This window comes from Synchiropus splendidus, chromosome 14, assembly GCF_027744825.2.
Source record: "Synchiropus splendidus isolate RoL2022-P1 chromosome 14, RoL_Sspl_1.0, whole genome shotgun sequence".
NCBI classification, from domain to species: domain Eukaryota; kingdom Metazoa; phylum Chordata; class Actinopteri; order Syngnathiformes; family Callionymidae; genus Synchiropus; species Synchiropus splendidus.
In genome coordinates, this window is record NC_071347.1 from 10,051,554 (window position 1) to 10,077,391 (window position 25,838).

Consider the following 25,838-nt stretch of genomic DNA (forward strand, 5'->3'; position numbering starts at 1 on the left):
GTGCAGGTAAGATTTGACTGGAGCACTTTCATCCTGATGTTTTGAAGCGTCTGCATACAGATTAAATATAAATCAGATAACTCTGCTATCTAATATTAAAACACTATATCTATTGTCATTAATAACAAAACTTATTAACAATATGTTTTTTTTATTATCAAGCATCCTACCTCGCTTTAATAAGAATTAATAGGAAAAATTAATAAGAACTATTGGATCCCAAAAAAGGTGCACGAAAAACCAGTAGAAGTGAAATGAAATTTACTTTTTTATTAATAGAATGACCTATTTTGGAGACAAATTGGACCATGTAAAGGTGAAAGAAGGATTCAAATAGCTGTGGCTGTGTGTCAAAAATCACACCATCTGTTAGTATGCAAGCATGCAGAAGGTGTGTTCGACGTTTGACACAAATGTTCTTTCAACTTGCTGAGACATTTTAAAGCTCCACCAGCAGATCAATGAAACGCATTATATTTAATATCAAATTTGAATGAATCAACTTTTTTTTCTTTTTCTGCCCAGACTGCAGTGGATTCCTCGCGTGACACTCCAGCCAACAGCGGTTAGAATATAACCCAGCGTCAGGCGTTATTTCAGGACACTGGCACGCCTCGATCAGGCGTCCGCTCCACCCTGCCAGCGTCTGCAGTAAATTACTTGCTCATTTTGCACAGGGCTTCTGACAAAGTGCTGGAGCTGTTATTGATTCATGCTTTCAATTAAATAAAGCTTTGCTCTCTCCCACTCCACGTAAATACCCAGAGACCCCCCATCCAACACAATATCCATTCTTCTAACACGGCTAACATTATCAGTCTGCAGGCGGAATTAATCCCCCACCATCGCTGAAATAACTATAATTGCCAAGTTCACAGAGAGAGAAATTGGAATGGGGTTTTAATATACATTTCCAGGTGTATTCTCCATTTGTTCAAGTCAATAACATTTTTTCATTAACAGTCGTAATAAAAAAAGCAGGTTGTGTCCCCTGCTCATTTCCTTTTTAATTCAGCGATGGATTCGCAGCACAACCTGCCTTTCCCACTCTTTTTTCGTTTAATTTGGTGAGACATCAACATGAGATTAATAAGGGCCATAAAACATTTTAATTTACATTTTTATCAGCCGAGTGAATCGCAGCTCACAATAGGTATTAGCATGATGGCGCATTGATGCAATAATGTCATAATGGAAAATCGATAAACACGCGAGGCAAGCGCTTTCATTTTCAACAGATGACATATTGATTGGATTTTTCTTTCAGATGCGAGATTTTTGTGAGGGATGAATAGTGATGTTCTGGGAGATGGTCAGCACGCAAGGACGTTCAGGTGCTTCCACGGAGCGTGACAAGAAAGGAGGAGAGCGAGAAACACCTCCGACATTGTTATCCGAGAGACGATGCTGCAGGTGGACACAAATCGCTGCGGCTCAGCCCCAGCTGCACTGAGGTCAGCTCTCTGCTCGTCTCCTTTGGAATTATGGGCTGGCCTTGAGCCCGCGGCGCGCAGATTTAGCTGTGACCCTGAGTGTGGCCTCCCCCAGAGGTGGACAAATTTTTATCACCACATTTTTCCCAACTTTACTCAAGAAAACCAACCCAGAGCCAAGCTGGGCCCCTTAGCCGCCTCCCCTAACCTCCCGTCTCATCTCCGACATAATGGGAAAATGAGACCCCTGTGAGCGGGAATCTTTTAGGATTCATGGAAAATAGAGGGGCATGGTGCAGTGGTGAGGGACGAGCAGCGCTCACGGGCATCAAAATGAGTTGATTGACAGGATTTGGGGGTCTGTTTAACGGGAAATCCATAGCTTCTCATTTAAATCACGCAGAAACAACTAGAATTACCTGTGAAAATAAACTGTGAAATAGTTTCCTTATCGTCTGTTCAGTGACACTTCCTCCGGTGGAGTTCAACTTTCCCATTCCTTGTATGAGACCAGGTGTAACATAAAATGTAAGGCTTATGGGCCAGCATCAAGTAATAAAAACGTGGCTTGTCACAATGCTAAAATTTGGGATTTAAAAAATGACATACAAATACAAAGACCATAAAAATATTTTTTAGTAACATGACAGAAATAGACTGGCAGATAAATAATTCAATAGAACAGAATAAAATCCGATTTTTAGAAAAGAAAATGGCATTTTTACTTCGCAAATAACTCAAATAAAAGTCATGGGAACCCTGCACAGCTCTCCTCATTTTGAAAGCTCCAGGAGACTTTCTGTTGTCTTGCAGGTCGACTTCTCTCTGCTTCAGTCTGTATCTCGACTAGAAGACAAGCTTGAGTGAGTATCATATCTGCATATCTGGACACAGCCTACAAGTATACTTTATGGAGTATTGATATATTTTTTCAGTATGCCTAGTGATCACAAAATTTAATTCCAAACTTACCTGAAGCTCACAAAAATCATCTTCAATCCTCGTCTCATGAAGATTAGTGTGCAGGTCAGCGAGTTCTTGTTTTTGCAAGTAGAAATGGTAAATGTCAACAGTTCATCTGGAAATTTCATTTCGTACAATGGCATTTATACTCAAGTTCATACTCATATCTCTTGTTCAGGCCAAAGCTTGGAAAGCGACTTGGACAGTTTTCTCTCTTTGTTTTGAGGCAGCAGATGCACACAGGCTCTAGTGGGGGACAAAACTCCTCAACCTGATACAATTTCACATGAATTTCAGCCACCTACAGTTGCAATAAAGTCGGTCAACAAGACCTGGCGGCCACAACTTTGAAAAAGCACTACCAGCAGTCAAACCACAAGTCCCATGATGCTTTGCAACAGAATCTTGCTGATTACACAAGACAACCTTCAGAAAAATATATGTAGGATACTTGATAGACATTTGAAAAATAATTTGGGTTTGTCATACATTATTATTTATGATAATAATAAATGATAATTTTGATCGTCATACGTTATTATTTATTATAATAATATATAATAATTTATATAATTTAGTATGTATCATAATAATAAATAATAATGTACTTCGACCAAACGTCACACTGTTGTTTGAAAAACATAATAACATAAAGGCACCCAGTGATGAGGTGCAGAGGAGTAAGACAGAAGCTGCTATGACTGTGACAGCTGAAAATTGCCACCAGAGTAAACATATTATGTCAGTAGTCACGCTCGGGCATTGGCAATAATATCAGAAGTGACAATCGTATCTCATTCTTCGTGAAGCAGGTATGAATCTGGAAAAAGAGTTCCTGCAATGAGTTTGAATTGGTTTTAGTCTCTTCATTGGTGGAAGCAGCAGGTGAACTCACAGGGCCAATTTGAAGCAAGCTTGAAATGTTGTACAGTGTCGTGTTTGCACTTTCTCTCCCAGTCAACAGGAGGATAAGTAAGAAGGGGAATAATGAGCAAACACTCGAGACATTATAAATCAGAACGCTCTTTGCTAGCGGCTGGAATCACATTAGATCGTCGGCACTTTCAGAGCAAACCGCGGAGCAAAACTCCATTACCTCCTGACACATCATGCAAATGAATCACAACATGGGGTGAAATGGAATTAAAGACCCTTCTCTAATCAATGACAAGCCAGGATGAAAGCCTTTCTTGCATGGATCTGCCATCGGCAAACTTTAGGCCCCCTGAAAGCACACGCACACACCCGCGCTTTCACTTGGCATTGCCGCCTTGGCTGGATTCCCACTCGACTTTTCCCTATGACAAGCGAGGGCGCATTTGCGTGTGTGACAGGTGTCTCTTCATAACCCGCCGCCACCTTTGCATTTCGGAAAAAGGATGCGCTGTCATCAGGCGGATGGTGCCGGACTCAGGCTGCGAGGTGAAGGGAAAAGCTGTCTCCGCCGTCTCGCGTTGCGCTCGGCTCAGACAGATGCACGGGTCTGTGTAAATGACAGCCGGAGCCCGAGGACGTCTGCTGGCTGCCGCGCGGCCTGCTACAGCCTGCAGGTGAAGTGTCTGTGGCGCCATATGGAGCAGGGAAAATTAACAACGAGAGGAAATTCTCCGCAGCAGCGGGAGGTCTTGCTAGTCTCTCCTCCAAACAAAATTTAAAGACGTAGAGAAACAAGAGAGGGGGAGTGATAAAATTAATGGGGTTCAACATTTTAACACAACACCGACGGCAATGTTTGCACAGAAAAACAAGAATTCCCTTTACAGTTTAGTCACATTGCTCGGCTGCATTATAAATCAGCGGCCGGCTTAAGTAGTTTGACCCGTTCTATAAATGTACATTAACCCCGACGCCGCTCTCCCTCGCAGGTTCCCGCCGTCTGGTCCGGCCCACCATCCTGGCTGTGAGTGCAGGTGAGCAGCCTCGGTCCCCGGTGGCTCCTTATGCTGGCTGCCATCATTGCAGCGGCGCCCCCTGTGGAGCCTCTCTTGGTTTGGGTCATTGATTACAAAGAGCCTCCTGGTTTTGTCTGACAGATGTGAATCCATGCTATTTAATTTGGAGAGTTACCCTCAAAGGGACCACCATTAGCTATCCAATCTGACCACAAATAGTGTTCCATTAACCAAAGAGTTCGAGAAGCTCCAGTGGCGTGTCTCCTGACAGCATGGCGGACGCCCCGGCATATTACACTGAATGTTAAACGCTTGGTTGTTTAAACAAAAGGGAGATCTTACGTTAAAGGACGCCTTTGTTTTAGGGATGCATAAAGAGTCTCCTCAGCGGGATTCTTCAGGCATATTAGAGCCGAAACTGTCCTTGTTTAGTGTCTAAAGAGGGTGGGGTTGGTAGTTAAAATGTTAATAAGTGCAATTCAGTTTTAATTTAACAGCCCTCTGCATTCCTAATTACTCCACTAGCTGTGAATAAATGAGGAAGAGAGCTCATCTCCTGCCTGGCGCTTTCAACACAAAACACATTCTCGCAATTTCCGATATGGAGCTAAAGAGGGTTGTGAGAAATCTCGAATCTCTTCACGAACAAAGCGGCGCACTACGAGAGTTTGGCTATTATTTTCTCAGTAGGTAGAGACCTTGGAATTTGAGTGGGAACCTGTGAGAGTTCTGTTTGTCGAGCAGGACGTCAAGTGTGCCTGGCGCTTAATAGGGAAGAAGCAAACATTCAAGGCGCTTAAAAGAGGTAATAGATGGAATCTAACGGTCATGAGATGTTCTTTTTCTCTCTCACGGCGTTCAACAACAGGAGCCACATCAGCGTGCAGCCAATAGAACTGTGCATAAATTACTTTATGTAATCATACAATGTAGATTAGCATGATAATGGTGGGTGTTAATAGATGCCAGGAAGCAGGGAGTGACAGCACTATGGAATGAGACTTGCTTGGGGCAGTGGGCTCAAACACACTTACACACAGCGTTTGGGAATAGCCGTTGAGCCTCTCTTGCCATCACCACAAATGTGAGTGACAGGAAGGAAAGCATCTACCCGGCCGCTGCCGAAGGCTGCGGCAGTGTTTCCATAAGACTAAAGGCTCCCGGTCTCTCCGGGACATCGATTCATTGTGAGTGAAGTGGTCCACTGTTGCATCCTCTGCTCCAGATTTGACGACATTTCAGCGAGTTGCTGGAGAGAGGATTCCAAATTTCACTTAAATACCAGCAAAATTGTGACTGACTTGACAGCTGCTCCAAATATTTGGATTGTTGAACGCAATGCATCATATGGTGAACATCAAACTTTACTTTTTGTGAGTTTTATTCAGTCAATAATTAATGAATTAATTCAGTTTAAAAACTTTTCTGAATGGTAAATTTGACTCAATGTAAAGCAGGTCAAGAGTGACAACCCTGGAACTATGTTAAAGTGATTCTTTGTGGTATTGTTGGATAAAACAAGAAGAAATAGTTGCATTAGAAAATAAATAAATAAAGGAGCTGAGCTGAAAAGCAAAAAAACGCATTAGTCATGCCTCAGTTATGGGTTCCATGAATACATTTTCTTTATGCAGGGCTGGACTCGGACCCAGTTTCAAGGGGCGCTATGTGGAGGACACCCTGGAAAGGTCATCCTTCTATTGCAGCACACATAGAAAACCATTCAAGTCCCATCCATGGTAAATGGACAGCTACGGGCAGACACAGACTTGACACGCTGGACCTTAGCTAGGGTCCTCCTTGAGGTGAGGCTGCAGCACCAACCACTTCCTCACCGCGCTGTCCACCCCGTGTCAGCAAGGAAGAAACAAAATAGCTACATTAAAGTCCACATTAAACATTATTGCTTTCAACAAAGTAGTTAATCAGACTATCCCAACCCCTGTGGAGACAAAGGAGGGTCCTTAAGACTAGATTGAACCTTAAGACCACTTATTCTCTTGAGCCCAGTGGGCGCCACAGGAAAGTCCCATTTCCATTCGTCCTCCAAAGCCTCACACAGAGGGCGAGCATGTGTCTCCACAGCAGATTAATCGGATTCAGGAAGGATTTCATCCAACATGATCATACTGGAATGATCCCGCTTAGACAAGGGGCCAACAGATCTGTGCTCATGCAAAAGTCGTTTCTAAGTCCTTAACCTTAGAGCTATGCACCTGGAAAGTAGCCAGCAGATGGAAGATACTGAAGTTCATAATGATGTAGAACATGTGTGGACAACAGAAAATTAGAAGTTTGTGTGATCAGCTGCCCTCTGAATCAATAGGAAAGTTCCCAGGACACAGTTGCACTTGCAAGCAAAGTGATAGTTTTTGACATGGTCCTTATGTGCACGAAGAGCCAGAAATGGTCGCATAACATATAGATCTAATGCAAAGAGTGAGGTTCAATCCAGGCAAATTCAGTCCACCTGCAAGCAGTAGCTTGAGTTGCTTATGGTGAATCAGAAATATCTATGTGTGAAAAGGTCAGTTTCACAATGTCATGTATGGCCTCTAACACGCTCTCAGCTGGTGTGACACTTCCTCTGTCCAGGGCTGTGAAGCCCAGGAGCCGGCGCTGCTGACCTTCCGACAGCCCGGGCTGAGAGGAAAAACATTCACGCGCAGATCTTTGGGGTCAACATCCCCATCCAAGCATTCCGAGGAGAGCTGAGTGAAAATTAATTAAAAACGTTTGTGTGCAGTGAATGACGGGCCGCTTTTGTTGGTACCCCGCATTGACTGAGGAGGCAGGACGGTCCCGAGTCCCTGGTGCGGGCGAACCCCAGGTGGCCTTCGCTATTGTTTGGCTGCCACGCTCCTACCTTATCAGCGGCTGCATATCAATGAAGCTGCTGTCTTGTTTGTGCAAATGGTAATTACAACATCCACATTTTTGTGCATTAAGACAATGACACCTCCGTCAAACTGTAGATATTTCAGCAGACTTGGGGGAGTTGCTGTGCCCTGCTTAGCAAACAGAGCTTTGTTCTCCTCCAACAGTGGATTAGATTAAACACAAGTTGCGGATGATTGATATCCACGAACGATGCTTTTGGAACGACAGCCTCATTGATGTAGGAGCCGCTCTCTGATCTGCTCTCTCTCCTCGCTGAAAAGATTTAAAGTGCAAAAGCATTTAAGCAGGATGAAGCCCAGAGTTTAATGTGCTCCATCAATTCCATTCGCGCCACGCCGTAGCCTCCACATCTGTCCTGCGAGACCATCAGAGTAGTTTAGTGGCATGTTGCAGTGTAAAGGTGCAACGGAAGAGTCAGGTAGCAAGGGACAAAATAGTCTCGCCAACTCTCAGTTTTAACTACCTGCGTTCCCTTTGGCCCACACTCATTAAATGCAGAATGCATTTGTCCTTGTAGCTTTTCACACACACACGCGCTTTCGATCAACTCTCCCACACACGTGCCAGCCGTGTTGTTCACAACTCAACACGTACGAAGGCAGCAGCCATTAGGTGTAAATGGATGGTGTTCAGCCAAAGTCTCAGCTGAGCGACTGCTACAGGACCAAAGCAAATGCAAAGGCCAACAGATCCATTAAACTCCATCTAGTAACACAGGAAGCCCCAGTCTGAAAAAAACCCCACAACATCAGTGTGAGCCTCAGCCAAAAAATATCAACCGGTAAAGGCACAAAGGGCAACACTCAGTACACAATGGATAATGGTTTACCTCAGAGCAGAACAATTCTGTCCTGAGAGCTCAGAGTCCATTTATATAATGTACACTAAAGCAGTTTAACACAATAAAAAAAGTTTTTTTTTATTTTTTTTAATGCAACTAATAACGTCCACATTTAACTGATATATTATGCCTTTAAACATATTAACACTGATATTCTCAAGTTAAATTTACCAAATTTAAAGTCACATGTGACAGGAAGTATAGACAAAAAAACAGGTCAGGGAGAAGACAGGGACAACTATTGAGGATCATTGACCCTGTTAAAGGTGGACACAGGAGTGGATAGGTGAGACCAAGCTGATGACTCAAAACATTCCACTCGCTTCGTCCAACATCAGTCGCACTACCGGATACAGTGTCTTTAAAACTTTTGTTTCGCCCTCATAATTAGCACATCCAAATATATATATATACTTCAGGCTGCAAGAATGTCCACAATGAGTACTGGTGACCCAAAAAATATATAAATAAATATTGTTAGTCAATACTAGTGCCTGTAAATTATTTTCTCAGTTACTGAAATTTTCTTGAGGTGGGGCAACCGACCCTTTCTACAGCTGCGATACGTAGACCTTTTTCATTTACAGACTAAGATCAGCAGAACGCATCTGTTGCAGCTCGCAGTTAAAATACATCCATAACAAAGTAAAAAAAAACACTGAAGTTTGTTCATGGCACATTGCTTTCCTGGTGACGTCACTATTCAGCGACAATGTCATTTTCCAAAGCTATTAACAGCAAGCTTTATATTGGAAGCAGAAAACAAACAAACAGCAAAGCGTATTTACATTAAAGTGCAGGCATTTATCGAACGCTTTCAAAACACTTCACATCTAAGAACGTAGCTAATGTTTTCGCTCGCGCTTCAATGTGAATATACTTTATATGCTGCTTGTTTGTGTGTTCAATACACATCTTGTTGGAAAAAGTTTTCCAAAAACACATTCAATAGTGACATCACTTCCGAATTTTTTATTTTTGTTATGTGTGTTCTTTTTTGTTGTCTGTAATTTAAAAAAGGTAAACATATCAGACGGGATCAGTTGTCAAATGACGACTAGCGCTGCCTCGAGAACATTTCAGTAGCCAAGAAAATAATTTACTGACAATGGTGCAAAAAAACCGAGGACACTGTGTGTGTTAAACAAACATGATAGATGAAGGAGAACTACTTGCTACTGACTGTGCTGCGCTGAAGGGTCATTTATTTATTGATGTTTCAACTGAAGAAAACATTCTCAAGATTCACAATAGCAATTACTTGTATTTATTAATTATATTTCATAACTTTAGCATTAACTTTAAGATTGATATTTCAAAACGAGTTGGGTAAATCCATTGTAGAAAACAGAAAACTGGAGTCCAGAAGCCTTTTAGAGAAATTAAAGAAATGTTCAAGGCCCTTTTTTTACATAGCTGATGTCCACATTGTCGGACAAAAGCAAAGCTAAATCAAACTGGTCCTTCGACCTGCAGCTCCTTGGCTCCAGAGTTCTGTTTGACTGGACTGAACAGGCCGAACTTTGAATTAAAAAGTGGAATACTTGCTTTAAATGGGTGTCCTCAACAGAGCTGCTCCAAAGAGCAGGGTTTTTTCTGTCCGACAACTAAATGGAATAGTTGCAGACTTCAGTGCCGACAAACCGCTCTGAGGTCAAAAGAGCTGTGCTGAGCTCAATCGCCACAATCAAGTGCTTCAATTACCACATTTGCTCCTTGTCTTGACCTTTCAATTAGTGTGGAACTGTAACAATCTGCCCGGCAAATAAAGTCATTCATCACAGAGCGCCCAAACCACCGGCCTGCTACTCTGAGCCACCTCACCGGAGAAGAGGGCAGGCCGAGGTCAAATTAAAGTCTGGCCTCTGTAACTAGCCTCTTTAATATCCCCTGGTCAACGGGATAAGCTCCAATAGCTCCACAGTCATTACACATGCATTGCAACAAGCTACTAGGCATTAAGGTAACAGAGCTGCCAGGAAAACAAACATGACGGCACCGGGCCAGGCACGTCAGAGTTCATTCACCTGAGAGGCCGGACAAGCTATTGCCCTTATTCCGAGCTTCTCAGGCTGCATTTAAAAGTAAGTGAGAATAATGCAAGAGTAAGTAAGAAACTAACATACAGATATACAGATGAGGGGGGCGACGGGAGGGGAGAGGGGGGCGGCTGAGATGGATCCTTCAGCTCAGTCATCGTCTCTCCTGCAGTGGTTAGAGTTGCCGGCAGAGGCGAAGCGAAGCAGTGATGATTTAATTATGATACCGGTTCATTCAGTCACAGAGGTTAGGTTTCCTGTCGGGGTGACCCGATACCAGGCAAGTCAGGTTTACATTTACACAAGCACATGTTGGAGCTAACATTTAATCTCCCTGTGAGGGCGTCCAGAGGGTGCGGGGTCTCCGGGGGGAAGGCGTCGCTCCGCTCCAGTCTCTGGTGCGTCTGGTTTATTCATGACAGATAACTTTCCTTCGTCCGGGCCACCGGCACCGGTTCCTCTCCTGCCAGACGAGCCGCTCTCAAAGAGGCGACTCAGCACTTCTAGACTTTGATTAATAGTCTGCACCTGAGAGGTGTAACTGTCATAAGTGACGCTTACTTAACCTCTCACGCCTCTAACAAGTCAATCACCGCTCTTCTCTTCTGCCTTGGATGTCTGGCTGTATTCTCAAACCACAATCAATACCTTTTAAACAAAGCGTGTTTTGGTTAATTAAGACAAGAGGCAGCATCAATCTGGAGCCATTATGCACCGCGGCCTTATGGTGTCTGACATTTAGTTGTGATTACACTCCTGTATTCTGTCACCAAAGTCATTACACTGCTGTCATCACAACATGTTTGCTAGGCCTAGTTAGAGCGGCCAAATTTACCTTTGTGTTCTCGCTTCAGCGTGAGGATTAAACACAGGTGCCTTAAGCACCACAACAAGGCTCAGGCAGCCATCTTGGAATTAGAGAGTATTTGAACATCGTCCACGATCCTGTCAACCCGTCAATCATTATCTCATCATTATTTTTTTTTTCTAGTATAAACCGATGTAAATGGTAAATGGCTCTTGCTTATATAGCACTTTCCATGCTTATTCAGTAACCACAGGGCTTTACACTAAGTCACCGATTCACACACTGAAGCAGTGGGCTGCAACACCACCTCTCAGACAAGGGCCGACCACGCTACCATCTGAGCTATGTCACATTACATATAGTACATGGAATGGAAATAAGAATAATGAAAATAAAAAATAAATAAATACTGTACATGAAAACACAATTACACATTTCAAAAAGAAATAAAGGAAAGTATTCTTTTGTAGCACGTCAAACTCTTCAAAGTAAATATGTTCGGACAACTATAACAATGTAACCACTGAATACGGTTTTGACAGGTACAGTCATTCAAGTAAATAAATACATAAACAAAGATGGACCCCATGGTTTTTCACAGGTTGAGCTACCTCATGAGAACATTCTTTGTTGGCAAATACTTAAGCTTCTTGTTGGGATCAAATTTCACAGTATTTTAATATCAATTCAATGTAATTTAATAATTATCAGTGAGGTCATTCCAAATTTATTTATGTAAAACCAAAACATACAACGTGAGTGGCTGCTCTGGATTGACATGTAATAATTTAGTTCTTATAACCACGGTGCATTGTGGATAAGGACTTAAACTGCATAATCCAACGTCAATCTGCTGCTGGTAACTGAATTACATTCATATTCAATGCATTAGGCAATTCATACTAGTCGCCCCCAACCATGGATATATTTGAGCATGCATATGATGTAGTATATTGACTGTTGTGTACATATATATTTATTTTTCATGCTGAGTTAAATGCCTATATTGCAGTAGAAGTACATCCTCAAGATACTCTTTTTAATGGTAATTTTCTCTCCAGGATTAGAAGTGTATTTTGTTCAAACTACTGCCAGGCTTAACTACATGTCATTTTACAACCTTACAAAGGAGTTTCTCCAACACTGGGAGAGAGAGCTTTTTCCTCCCGGCCTGTTAAAAATACAGAAGCAAGCTTTCAGTTCAAGATTTTCAAACAAAATCAGTTTCAGCATTAAGACTACACTTCAGTTTGCAAACAACATGTGCACATGACAATGAGTTGTACTTTAACCAGCAGCACAAAGGTAATTTATTCAGAAATAATGTGTAGATGGGCGTCATGTACACTCACAATCACAGTTTTATTTCTACACTAAAATCCACAAAAGCAGGTCTTGTTTTATGTGCTTGAAAAAAACTGAAAACGCCACAACTCAAATATGAAAAAAATAACAATAATAAATGGAAGAAAAATTATGCCATTTAATCCAGCACAACGCAGATCAGCGTTTTGCTTCCCTTTGTTCACTGTGATGCCTTCCTTCAGCCAACACTGCTTTTCTTCTCACCACAGGAGCAGTTTTTTTCTTCTTTAATTAAACAGACAGATGAGAAAAATAATGTATTTGTTTGTATTTAAACAACTCCTCTTTGTGTGCGCGCAACAGCCAGGCAGACACGGGGAAAAGCCCAACAGGCCACCTGGTAGAATTATTTTCAGGGAAAGCAATCTCACGTTCGCTCCCCGGTGACCAGCGCAGCAGCACAAACAATTTGGACGTAGCGGTCATTCTGTTTCAGCCGAGGCTCCATGTACATGAGGGGAAACACAAAACAAATTATGAAGCAGTAAACGGCCCCACATGCTGTAGCCAACACTGTCACACGCAGCGGAAACATCCCTCACATCTGCGGAGGCTGTGGGAGGCTAAATTATATCGTTGGTGTGAGTGATCAATTCCAGTGGATTAGTTAAAAGTGGAGGACAGAACAGCAACAAATCAGAGAGCTTCTCCTCAAACACAAGCATAAAGGCGGCGAGCAGCCGAGCATATAGATTTTCCAGGGGGCTCAATTGTGTGAGAAGTTGTTGGGCTTGCATTATTGACTTTCTCAGTATGGTGGAACTGTGGTAGTTAGGTGCCTTTTCCTCAACTCTAATTATGGTGTCATAAACAGCAGAGACCATTAATGAAACTCACTGCTGGCTTTACAGGAGCAGAGAGGATCAGGAGAGGCGAGGGACGGGCGGCGAGAAGAGGTTTTAGAGCCGCGCTGGTATCAATCACCGCAAACTACTCCTGTGTTGAGTGACGAGCACGAGAGCTGGTCAATAAGTCAGCAAACTGAGTGTAATGGAGACACGGTGGGGACAGCAGCCTTCGACCTGAGACAGCCAGTCATGTTCGCCGCCGCGCATCACGCAGGGAGAAAAGGCAGTACAAATCAATAACATGTCACAAGTGGCCTTCTACGTTAAATATTCTGCTTCCAAAGTTAACACTGACTGAGTCCTCGTAACGTTTGTGTTGGTGAATTTACTGCAAAAGGTGGAAAGAGTCTCTGTGAAATTTGAGGGTCAGACAAGGGTCAACGCGAGTTAAGAGGTGACAAGACAGCGATCAATAAAAATGCAAAGGTAAGAAGCTGAAGGACAATAGCACAGATGGTTTTGGAAGTCATTTGAAATTTGTCAGTTAGACGTCTGTTTATTTGTAATTTAAAGGGACAGAAGGGATGTGGGAAGGAGCTATACAGTATATGGATGTACTAGATCCCTTTACACCCAGACCAAGGCTTGTGGGGGTAAATAGGTCCGTAGCAAAGTAAGACTTTTGTTTCGTTGCATGTAGCATAGTCACAAAGCTTGATGTCTCAGACCAAGGCAGGGGCCACATGCACTCATGAGGTCAGAGAAAAACTACAAAATAAATTGTACATTTTTTCATATTTTACACCTAATAGTACTATACACATAACTCAACATATACGTTATATAATTACCCCTAATTGTACGTCTGATTTCCTGATAGCTATTAATAGCTATATTGAAAAGTGATTATTTTAAACTTATAATTTAATTAGTAACACTGATTTTAACAGTATTTGCTGTCCCTTAAAATAAAAACCTTGTAATAAAGGCTTTGAATAGTTGGAGACTACCAATTTTCAATCTTTTCATCAAAAATTATATCAAATATTTAGTTAGATTTATATTTATATGAGACTACTTCTTCGGCTCTTCCAACTTTCGGCCTGCTCTAGCAGTCACGGTACATTATGTGGGCCCTACTGTGAGTACCAGTAATTGCACACCAATGCTTTAAACTGGCATCTGGTCCACTGCCTGTTACCCTATACAACGGGGACAAGCCACACTCCACTATGGTTTCTTTCTTAACCCAGACATACAGGTAGCGCGCGCTCTGTTTTCACACTGCTTAAGTAAATTTTCTTGTTCATACTTGATCTTGATTTCAGAGAGTTTCTTCAGAAACGCCATTGAAGCATGTTGTTCTAAACTGTAATACAATATGTATAACAACAAACATCTCCTTTGTTTGAAAGTTGTTTGAAAAGTATGTTCCTAGTGCCTCCTTCCAGATGACTGGAAAAGCATACACATGCGTGACGCAGTGAAGCCACTCGGAATTTCTTGAGCGCGAGGTAATAAAATGTAATTACAACATGTTTTACTATTAACTTCAGGACAGCATCGTAAGAGCAAAGGCAATTTGGCGCTCCCTGTAAAAACGGAATCCAGCTCGAGTCACGGCTGAAGGAACAAGACGGTCCTTTATAGACCAGACCAGACAAACCCGCTCTATTCCGGGAACGAATCCATCTCAGACACATATTAGATAAATATTTATATACTATAAACTGTATCGATAAATCCCTCGGCGACAGGAGGCTATTCCAGTGCGTGTCAATAACAGATTTCACCAGCAGATAATCATTTTTCTCTCCATGGCGGCGCTTGATATGACGTCGATATTTGCTGTCAGAGTTGATTTCACTGAGAGCAGTTAGAGCGAGCGCCGAGGAAAGGATACGGCTCTCGTCTATTCAGGTGCATTGATCGGTACGCGGTGTATGCAGGGGGGGAGAAGAGCCGCCTGTCATGTCCTATGTCTTATGTTGTGTTGCTGTATTAAGCTGGAGGGCCGGGTTGAAGGTCTACAGCTCCATTTGACCCACACTGTTCGAGAGGACACGAGGGAGTCCGGCCTTTTAATTGTCTCCACCGCACACAAGTAGCCATGACACGCGGGAGGGAGGGGGGGGCGAGCAGCACTCAAATGGCAATTGCACTGCGGCACCGTGATACGATGAACATCCACAATCAGTCAGGATAAAGATCTCACCCTTGGCGGCATGAAAGGGGGAAGTGAGCCGCGCTGAGGAAAAATCAATACGGAGCCGCTCATTTTGGAGGGACATGTGTGTCACAGTCAATAGGAGTTAATAGGCCGGGTTGTTTAGCGAAGACAAGCAGCTTGGGAGAGCGGCCCACTTTGACAGCTTAATACATACTGAATGGCAAGCTGGCTGCATCAAACAGTGGCCGCGGACACATCAAGACTGGAATGGAACCTGATGGGCTCAGGCAAAAGTTAATTATAGGAAAGAGCTGAAGGTCTTAGACACAGAAGTGCGGAATTACCCGTCCAGTAATGGGAACCGACGTAGGCAGCTGACCCGCTGCACGCTTATTTTCTCCTATCAACACTGACAGTAATACACACAGCACAGCAAAGTTTGTTTAAAGCTGCTGCACTGAAGCATCAGTGAAACACACATCTGGTTATTTGGGAGTAAAATCACACCTGCAGTCTTCATCAAGTGTATCCACCGTGAATGTGTGTTTGGATTTAGGAGCAATAAAGAAAAATAAAAACATTTTCACGTGTGCTTATGGATACCAAGGAGCCAAACAAAAATTTGGCTTGTCTATCTTAAGCATTACACTTTTACCGGCATTCAAAAATAATGAAAAAAAAACTGAGACTCATAAAAACAACAATAATCATCATCTGGTGCTCTATAAGAAGGCACCCAGTTTCATTAACTGAATCAAAAAGCTTTACACTGACATTTATCACTCCTTTGTTTCTACATAAAATTCAATTTGAACTTAAACGGTTTTCATGCTTTTATTCACCATCTTTACTTGGACACTTGTCACAGCTAACATTCACAAGACAGACCTCGGACAGATCCTTTTATTTTTGGGATACCGGCCTCCATGTCTTCGGACTAAATAAAGAGGAATTTGAATGTCGGTTCATGAATTCATCTGACTGTTTGCTGTGAGAACTGGAAGACCATACAAGAGCATGACACACATCAGGAAGGTAAGCAGTGCATTGGAGGATCGCATCATCATAGTGCAGCAGCTCCCAACAAATTCTCATACTGTATAGTTAGTTCGAACGACAATAATGTTCAGCTGTTGGCAAATGAATGTTGTATATTGATCGTGAAGGTAACTCCCATGAAGCTTGTCTTAAAAAATGCGTTACATCTTTAACAAAGCGAGACGGCGTTGTGCGTCGTGTGCTCTCCTCCGCATCTTGTGTCCCATCACTAATTATCAGCCATCAGACTCGTCACAGGTTAATTGGCCCGGAGGACATGTGGGCACAGCCAAATAAAAAAGGCCCGCTGCTTTCTCTTATCAGGACTGTTCAACAGATAATAACTTCATTAATTGAGGTCGGGTGGGTCACGGCGTTCTGTTTTATAAAGAAGAACTCTCATCTTAATTAGTGCCCATCAAAAGCTAATGTGGATTAATGCTATCAAATTAATTAATAATCCAACAAGACGGCAGGTGACAGTGCGGATGAGATCACATGTTAATTTACAATATGACAAAAAAGGGAAAGATGTCAAATCAATAAAAACCAAGGGTCAGTATGTTGCCCGCGAGATGTGTCTGTTAAATACCCTGGTGGTTTAATCCATTGTCATGGCATCTAGATTCTGGCCTCTCTAAAGCTGAGGCCATGGTTCTTAACAGGAGAAGGGCAGATTTCAAACATGGCAGGGAACATTTATTAAACTGCTTGGTGTCACAGTTTCGATGACAATTCACCATCACCGAGATTCTTTTGTTGCTGTTGGATCAGTTCATTTGGATCTAAAAACTTCTGAAGATTTCCCCATTCATTTCTATTACTTCCGGTCACACAACTGCGGCTAAAAACGAGATGAGATTGTTGAGGGAGTAATTGTCTTTAGAGTTCAAGAATAAGGAAAAAAAAGTAGGCTCCAGAAAAAGGGGCACGTTTCTCGTCAGGGCTGGTGCTAGAGCAGGGGTTCTTAACCTTTTTGATCTTGGGGCCCACCTTTCCCCGAGCATTCAAGGAATTGATCTGATTCATTACTCTTCATTTCATTTGTGATCAAGAACCAAATCTAATCTACTTACACGTAAAGAAACCGAAACCTTGTGAAATGACATCATTGCAAGAAATTCATTTGTTATAGAAAAGTCCCACCAGCAGCAGAACCAGATAAAAGTCATATTCATCAAAATGACTAAAGGAAAAAAGCACTTGATAAAACCATGTCTAAATATCATAAAATAAAAATAATGTATTTTATTTAAACTCCAGAGATATACAGTAAGTAAAGTGTAAATAAACGTATCGGTATAAAATGTTCCAAATGTTGTTCCAAAAATGTTCCAAAACTGCTTCAAAAGCAGCCATCAGCATTGCATGTTGATGTCTATGTGTCTTCAACTGACGCGCCTCTTTCCCCATCATATCCTGATGCTGTGGGCGTCGCATCACGTTGAAAAGAAAAAAAAAAGTTGGGGTTTGGTGAGCCTTAGGATGGTTTCCTTTTGTTCAGTAAAGTACATTGTGTCAGTTGCTATTTAAACGTTTACGTGTTATGTCAGAGGTCAGATATAGCAAGGAGTGTGTTGCATCAACATGCAACTCAGTAGGCTGCCTTTGGCGTCAGCATAGGACACAAAAGTCCACTTTCTCAAAGTCAGTATATTACGCCGTGGACATGAGGATGGGTTGGCCCCAGATTGAACAGCTTGCCCTCTTGTCGTATCTCAGTCAATAGCCGATAATAAACATCACAATGGAGCAGTTTAAGAGGTTTGTGGCAACTATTACAGAGAGGAAGAGTAACATTATCGCCATTTGAAAAGGACATGGTTTGGTCATAGATTGAAAAAAAAAAAATCTATTGTGTCCACTAGGTGGAAGACCAGAGAGTGCGATACAAGAGGCACCAGACTGACTGCTTAAAATCTTCTGAGCTGAGTTAGATAGGGAAGATCTCAATAGGTTGCTTTCACTATTTTGTTGAGCTGCACACATATCTTAAGAATGTCATCTCTGCATTGTGGATGTATTATAAACTCTGCCCGAGTCCAGACACACTGGTGAAACAGTCATGTCAGAAAAAGTGTGTGTGTGTGAGAGAGAAGTAAAAGGGTCTCGGCTGAAATTGACATTTCAATAAGTGGAGCAGAGCGTTAGCAATCCATTCCCAACTTTTCTGAAACAATTATTGAGATGGCACCTCCAGGCGATGTGTGTTCCTGCTCCCCGGAGTCCTGCTGGCTCAAACAGTAATTGACTAAATTGTGGAACACATCGGGGCCATTTACAAATTTGCCAAAAACGAATCGCTTAAAATGAAATGAGGGTGGCTCTCAAATTAGCAAGGAGTTTGATTGAGATGTGGCTCTGGGAATTAAGAAGCATGATTTAGCGCTCGGCAAAGAGGAGCATCTGTGAATGCTGCAGCATTATTCACCAAGTGTTCTGAGTCGTATTTAAATATCAGACGTCTTCAGCACACGCGCGGCCGCATTATCATTCTCGCTGATACATGGACGCCGCTCCATTTGTAGACTATCACAAATGGTGTAAACGGTGTCAATAGAAATGAAAACTCAGCCACATTTACCAGTAACCCTCTACAATGAAAAGACTACTGAATAAATGCCCTAAAAATTCCTCAAAGCTCAAGTCATTCATCATTCAACCCATAATTCTCTGCATATTTGGAATGGTCCTTGGAAGTAACAAATGTCAGCTGCACACTACTGATGTTAGAATTTTTGACAGGGCAACCTTGGAGAGGTCGGAGACCCAATGTGATGTTACAGTTGTCCAGCCCACCTTTGCCAAGAAGGCTATGTTATTGACAGTGTCTGTCAGCAAAATAAGTTGGAAAAGTTCTGCATGTATTCAAGTGAGATTTTCAGGAAATATTGATAATGGGACAACAGATGAGTAGACCTCAGTGGTGACTGTAGGGACAGAATATCTACTTAGTTCAACATTTTGTTTTAGGGTCACCATGTGATATAGCTTTGACAACAATGGAATGCTGCTAAGTAACCAGCCCATGGGTAAGGTAATTTCACCAGAGCAATTGCTATCAATATTCTTACCGTGAGACAAAATAATTATTGTATTGCGGAACTTGTTGCAATTTGACAGAGAGTCAGACAGACAGTCTCCCATTTGGGAGGTTCCTTCAGGCAGAGTGAGGGGGGAATGTGACAGCATGCTGTGTTTTTAAATCATGATATGAGCTCCTTTAGTGGAGGTTCTATTTAAAATAAAAACACATTTGCTCCCACCATTAAACCAAATCAATTACCTTGTCTTTTAGTTTTGGGTTTTCAAATAGATGTCAACATTTAAATCAAAAGCAGTCTAAAACTAAGGCAAAAGAAATAAAGCAAACTGGGGATAAACAGATAACAGACAACTTTATTGATGAAAAAATTGGTTATTTTGATCAAGTGTATGAGAAATTGAAATATTTGGGCGGTAAGTTGTGATCAGATAAAATTTAAGTACTAGTAGTAAAGCAAGTAAGTAGAAAACATTCTTAATGGGCTGTCAGCAGAATATTTTGAAGCAAAAAAGAGGTCGAATATAGTCATAAAAATTTTAAAGAAAAATGACAGTAATAGATGAGTAATAAAATAGGTACTACAACCGTCTAGTCAGTACTTCAAGAGCTATATCAATATCATGTCAAAGATATTTGGCATGATATTTAATGTACAATCAAAGATTTTCATCATGAAAAGTGTTGTGAGAAAAAAGTTGTGAGGCAAGTATTCACTAGCAACAACACTTTCAGACGCGACGATGTAAATTGAGGGTTGAATGATGAGTTGATTTCAAAGCAATCTGCAGCATGATCGTCGCTGGTTTTTACGCACTGTAACCGTCCGAGTGTGTGCATTGTTTCGTATAATGTGAATACTTGTGGAGCTACAGGGACGTAATGGAGCCTTAAACTCATTCAGAAATCTCTGACTGATATTTCAGCGGAAAACAAACAAATAACAAAAACCACTGGACTATAAACTGAAAGCCACATTCATCCATCCATTGCACTGTACTCCAAAGTGACTTCAGGCCTGGATGGAAACACTTTGCTATTTAAAGATTTTTTTTTTTTTTCTCACGAAGGCGGTGTGATAAATCATTGTGCTCCAGTCTCATTGGCTTAAACATATCGGGCTGCGAGGTGTTTGGGAATGTGGCGTTAGCTACATCTTACAAGGTGTACTCATTTCTGAGGAACAGCGGCAAATTACAGTGAGCATTGCGAGGCTGACAGCGTGATTGATTGTTGTGCAGATACTGTGTTGATCGTTGCCTGTTGTGCTGTTGCTGTGGCTCCCAGCAGCCACCGCAGCCCAAACTCTCCCAACCACTGATGAGTAATTACTAAGTTCATTAGCCAAGCTACTGGCCTAGAGATTTATTAAAACTAGATTTGTCATCAACTCTGGGAATATTTCAACAGCCAGCCTTTGGCGTTTAAATGTGCTGTTTCCTCAGTGTTTCTACCCAAAAAGAACACATGAAAAAGGCGACCAAGAACAACTATATCTGACGTGTCAACTACAAGGCCTGTTTGAAAAATAATAATAATAATAATAATGCACTAAAGCTCTGACTAATACTACAAGTGTCATAATGCACTGCAAAAGTCGAAGCTCCCATAACAGTTTAAACAACAACAGAGTGTTAATAATAACACTGGATAAATATGGAAACCACTGAAAATGAAATGCTAACACAAAAGGGAACTTTGTCATTTAGAACACGCGCCTTCCTGATGCATAACAGCAGAAATAAGTTGCACATCTGAGCTAGAAACCTTTCAGCTGTCAAACACGTTCTTTAAACCCACTAATTTACTACTCTTATTGCTTCACTACAGGTGAACACATGACGGAACAATGATTCAGTACAAGGGAGTGACTACTTCCACCACATTTTCAAACACATTAGCTTTCAGAAGTCACATATGCAGATGATTTATGACATGACAAACAGATATGGCACCTCACTGCTTACCTCACTTACTAAGTACTATATGGTGTGCATATTTTTACTCGGTATAAATATTATATTATACTTAATATATATTATGTAGTGACCTTGTTGACTGTACACTGACAGTATTGTTCCAGATCTGTTGATTATGTTTTGCCCTTCTTTTTAGAAGAGCAGGATGCAGTCGTCTCTGGGTCAGATATGGTACTGTCAAAGCAGTGAGATGCGAATGCCTGCAACTGCAAAGGTCTTCCATTTTACTTGTTTGTCTTGATGACGGAATTTCCCTAGCTTTTTCTTCTACTTTGGAAGTGACGCATGGCCTTAAAAATGTAGCCTCAATCCCATATTGCAGTACTCAATTGCACATAACAGTACCTCTGTGCTACATAGACTTTACATTTAAATCCGACATTTCTGTGCCTTTGCGTTTGGTGTGAACGTACCTGAAGAGAGGCACTAAGGAAGAAACAGCACTTGACATTCTGAAAAGTTAGGGGCCCCAAACTCAGTCAAAAGGTTCAGAATCATCATGGCTGCAGTGACAGTAAATATGAACATGCAGACATGAATAACGTAATAGTTTCTGTTACACATGTCGTCTACACAGTGTGTGTTCATTTAGGTGCCTTTGTTGACGGAGGATATTTTGAAGCTTTCTAATTTGGAGGTTTCTCTCCAGGCCAGATGTCTTCATGTCATTAGAATTCGGGGTTGATCACAGGATTTGCAAATCATAGGATTTTACCCCGTGTACTCTTTTTTTATGTTATGATTAATGCATTGCTGAAATATTGGCTCAGCACTCAGAATCAAATGACTCACATATAACAAAAACCTACAATACCTACTGTACACATAATAATAAAGTGCTCTTCCTTTTGGACAGATTAGTTTATAAACATTGGGGTGAGCAGCACAAAGAAACACAAGGGTCACGTGAGATTCACAGAGACAGACAGCTCCGGCATTCTTCTACAAGAGACCCTCAGCCTCAGCGGGTCGGTGGTGAGAGAGCCACAAGCTATCTTGGTACAATGTCCAAGCAATTTTTCTTTAATAGGAAAATTGTTGCTTATTGATCTGCCTGCGAGCAATCCTCTGATCACCACAGCTGTCAAAAGCCAAGGAAATACACTTGACTCTTTTGAGGTTTGATACCTCAGATCACTGGCACATTGCCGATCTTAATTACCCCCAATAGAAAAGGGTCCCGGGCAGACCGCTAGTGTCCTATCAGAGAGCAGTGACAGTGAGGTCAGCTCAGGTTGAATCGGCGCCACAGCGTCCGACCGCCCGGCTACAAGTTTCTTTCCACGCTCAGAACGGCGTAAAACCACCATTTTGGCTTCATAGCGAGGACTTCAACTGAATAATCAGGAGGGTGAAACTGTAACTATTAGAGAGGCACCTCTGGGATATCCATACATAACAGGGGTGTCAAAAACACTGTAGGTTTTCTGGAGGGCAAAGTGTTTCCTGTTAGCGCTTGCACCAACATCTGCCTTTAATTACTCAATTAGCGTGATCATTTAGTCTCCTTGACATTCATCCAAAAGGCAAATCATAGCCGGAAGTAGTTCTGTTCAAACAGAGCGTTAAGAGGAGTCATGAAAAATGCATACACCATAATGTATATGGATACTTAACTAATTGAACCAATTAAAGAGAGGGAAGAGGTTTGAGTGAGAACAGCGGCGACGTCGCCCCGCGGCAGGAGCTGTGACACCTCTGATCTACAGCCTCCCCTCTTGCTGCTCGCTGCAGGCCTGAGGTCATATTTCAGCAGACAAAAGACTTTTGACTTCAGTCACACAGCAACAATGTCTGGCTAATTTGAAAGTCATGCAGATTGAAAGCAGAGCGCTGCCAAAGACGTGCTATTAGTACACGCGGCGTTGGCGTGTCCAGATTATGAAGAGTTGACTTGAAAGAGCAATAAAGCACCACATATTGCTTCGACAGTGTTACGAGACAGGTTTATGAGCAGCCCTGCTACTTTCACTCGTTGAAACATTATACATTATGATGGTAGAGCACAAGAATTATGAGCATTAATTGATTAAAAATGAAGAGTCAAATGCTGTTTTGCTCACATTGGCTGGGTGTATTCAAAGCAGTTCACAAGCAAGCGAATAGTGGATGGTACATCAACATATCAGACCGATACTGGGGTTGAGTACCTGTTCTCATAGAATGACCACCGATACCATGATACCGATACAGCAGCGCGCAGTCAGAAAAATGTAAAAACTCACAGTAACTTCATGTGTAACGGAGTAAGTATTTGGTATTGGTATTGATGAGTACTCAATGCAAGTACACTACTCGTTCAGTGCTTCCCTAGTCATTCTACAACACCATCAGCCAGTGGATTATTGTCGGACAGCCGTGTGGAAAAAAAGTAATTTAAAAAAAGGAAAATATTATGGCCTTTTAGCGGCTAATGTCGGAGCTATAATGTTTTTTTTGTTAGACTAGAATTTCGTAATCACAATAAAATGGCACTGACACATTTGTTACCATTACCAAAATACCTCCACAACATTTGATAACACACCAAGCACTTGCGGTAAACACCAATGAATGACTGACAAGTCCAGTGCAGACACTGTCATTTCAGCCTTTGAGCCTGATAGTCTCCGGTTCTCGTCGGGGTTTGAATGTAACTCCTTTGTTCAGTCTGGTCCGGCCTCTTGTTGATCGGTTCCTGTATTCTCTTCCTGCACACTTCTCTTGAAAGAGCTGCCAGATATTAATCTGGCGGTCACATGGGTGGCTGTGGCGTCGCTCTCAGGACACGGCCATTGTCAGTTACCTTGTCTAGAGGTTTGCCATACTAATGTCTGTGTGGAGTCGCGCTGTACACGTACAGTAGTTTCTGGCGTCTAGCGCAGAGTCATCTAAGGCAAGAAGCTCACCCCCTGTGGAGAGCTTCCCAGGACAAGGTGCAGCTCTCCAGGTGGCACAGCTCAAGTCACGAGTGGGCGACTCTCCCCTAACACAAATGTTGAACAGATTTCTGATTGTCAGCGTTTTTGGAGCCGATTAGTGGGACAAATTCACTCCCAACACACCTCATACCGCTGGATTTTCTTATCGGATCTTATATGGTAAAAGAAGATCAGGCATTTGCAATCCTTCAGGAACAAAAACACCCTGCTCTTAAAGGGCAACTACCAGCATATGAACCTATTAGCGCTATAGACTGATCTCTAGTAACTACACGACAAATCTGTCTTGCTTTTGCCTTCCCAAAATGAGACTAACTGCATATTCCTCCACAGACATGCCAGTAGATCAACCTCAGGGTTAAACGAATATCTGCTCACTTAAAAGATGAGAAGGCCCCCCAAACGCTATCCCCCAAACACACAAAAAAAGACTGATTGTGCCCCTGCGGTGCTGATTTCCTGCTTGCTATGGATGCATAAATAAACATGGGCATAAATACACAGAGGACACTGACTGGGACTCGCCGGCCAAGTGGGGCAGCTGTTATTAAAAGGGCTATTTATCACTGTCACCCCTCTCAGGTTCCATCCCTCTTTGCCCTCCAGCGATGTCACCGGAACAATGTGGATCATCCAGCCGAACCTGCAGCCTCCACCATACACACGCACATGCAAACACAACACTGCGCATGGAGTAAATAAAGCGGCGGCTACACATGTCTGCTCGGTCCACGCGCTCTCCTTGTTTGATGACTTGGCTGAAACAAACACACACACAAAAAAAAAACAAGAACCTGGCTCCTTTTCCATTTCCAGCAAATATCTACAACACAGCTACACTGCACATGTTCATTTTCCGCTCTGTTACTTTATTGATCGAGGCTACAATTATCCACTTTTCTGAAGCACTGCATTAAGTGAATTCCCCCTTTGTTGGACAATAAGTACAGAAGGTTGGCTAAGTCGTGCTATTCCTCAGCCTAAGGGGACAGTGTACTTCTCTCCCAGCCTCGTCGTCATTAGCGAGTCCAGATAAAAACACACCTCAATTAGTCCACCTCTGCTGGGGAAGCAACATCAACCAGAGCGGCTGTTTCCATCTGACCGGGGCCATAACTTCACGCCCATGTCCAGACGGAGGTCCAGAGATTACTTTATCGAACACTCTCACATGGCTCAGAGGTTTTAATCGAATGGAATCACAATGTTCTAAATCCACGTCTCGCCATGAAAAGGGGAGGCGCTGCTGGACGAGTGCGTGAAATACACAGTCAGCGGGAATCTTAGTGAACGCAAAGATCTCATCACTTAGCTCCAGTTGACCACTTGAAGTAACATCACAAACAGATAGCGAACAAGACCGCAGGGATGTGAGAGGGTGCAACTGAAGTCAATGGGATACGTGTGTAGCAGTAAGTTCCATGAAGTCAGGGTACAGCTGAGCAAATTTTTAAAACTACACAACTGTGCATGAAGGAATGTTAGTGGTGTAATATTTAATTGGGCAGGGTTAAAGTAAGACATAAATAATTGATCTGAATTGATGTTCCCACACGTGGCCCGATGACAATTCATAAAATGCCCAAATCCATTATTTACTGTAACATGTTTTTCACCCTTAACTCTAGCACTTGGTTCTGAGTGTCATCCACTATGA

At 42.3% G+C, this 25,838-nt stretch overlaps 1 protein-coding gene across 31 annotated transcripts in view; it reads right to left on the bottom strand.

The window, feature by feature from the left end:
• The window catches only part of skor1b (SKI family transcriptional corepressor 1b), a 78,181-nt gene that overhangs the window by 19,616 nt on the left and 32,727 nt on the right, over positions 1 to 25,838 (bottom strand). For 19 of the 31 annotated variants that reach the window (XM_053886403.1, XM_053886401.1, XM_053886400.1 and 16 more), the window contains exon 4: positions 1 to 2,470. This exon is cut by the window's left edge. The exons of 9 other annotated variants lie outside the window; for them this stretch is intronic. The gene's annotated coding sequence lies outside the window, so the exon portion shown is untranslated. 3 more of the 31 variants (XM_053886378.1, XM_053886394.1, XM_053886393.1) reach the window with 3 other exon arrangements.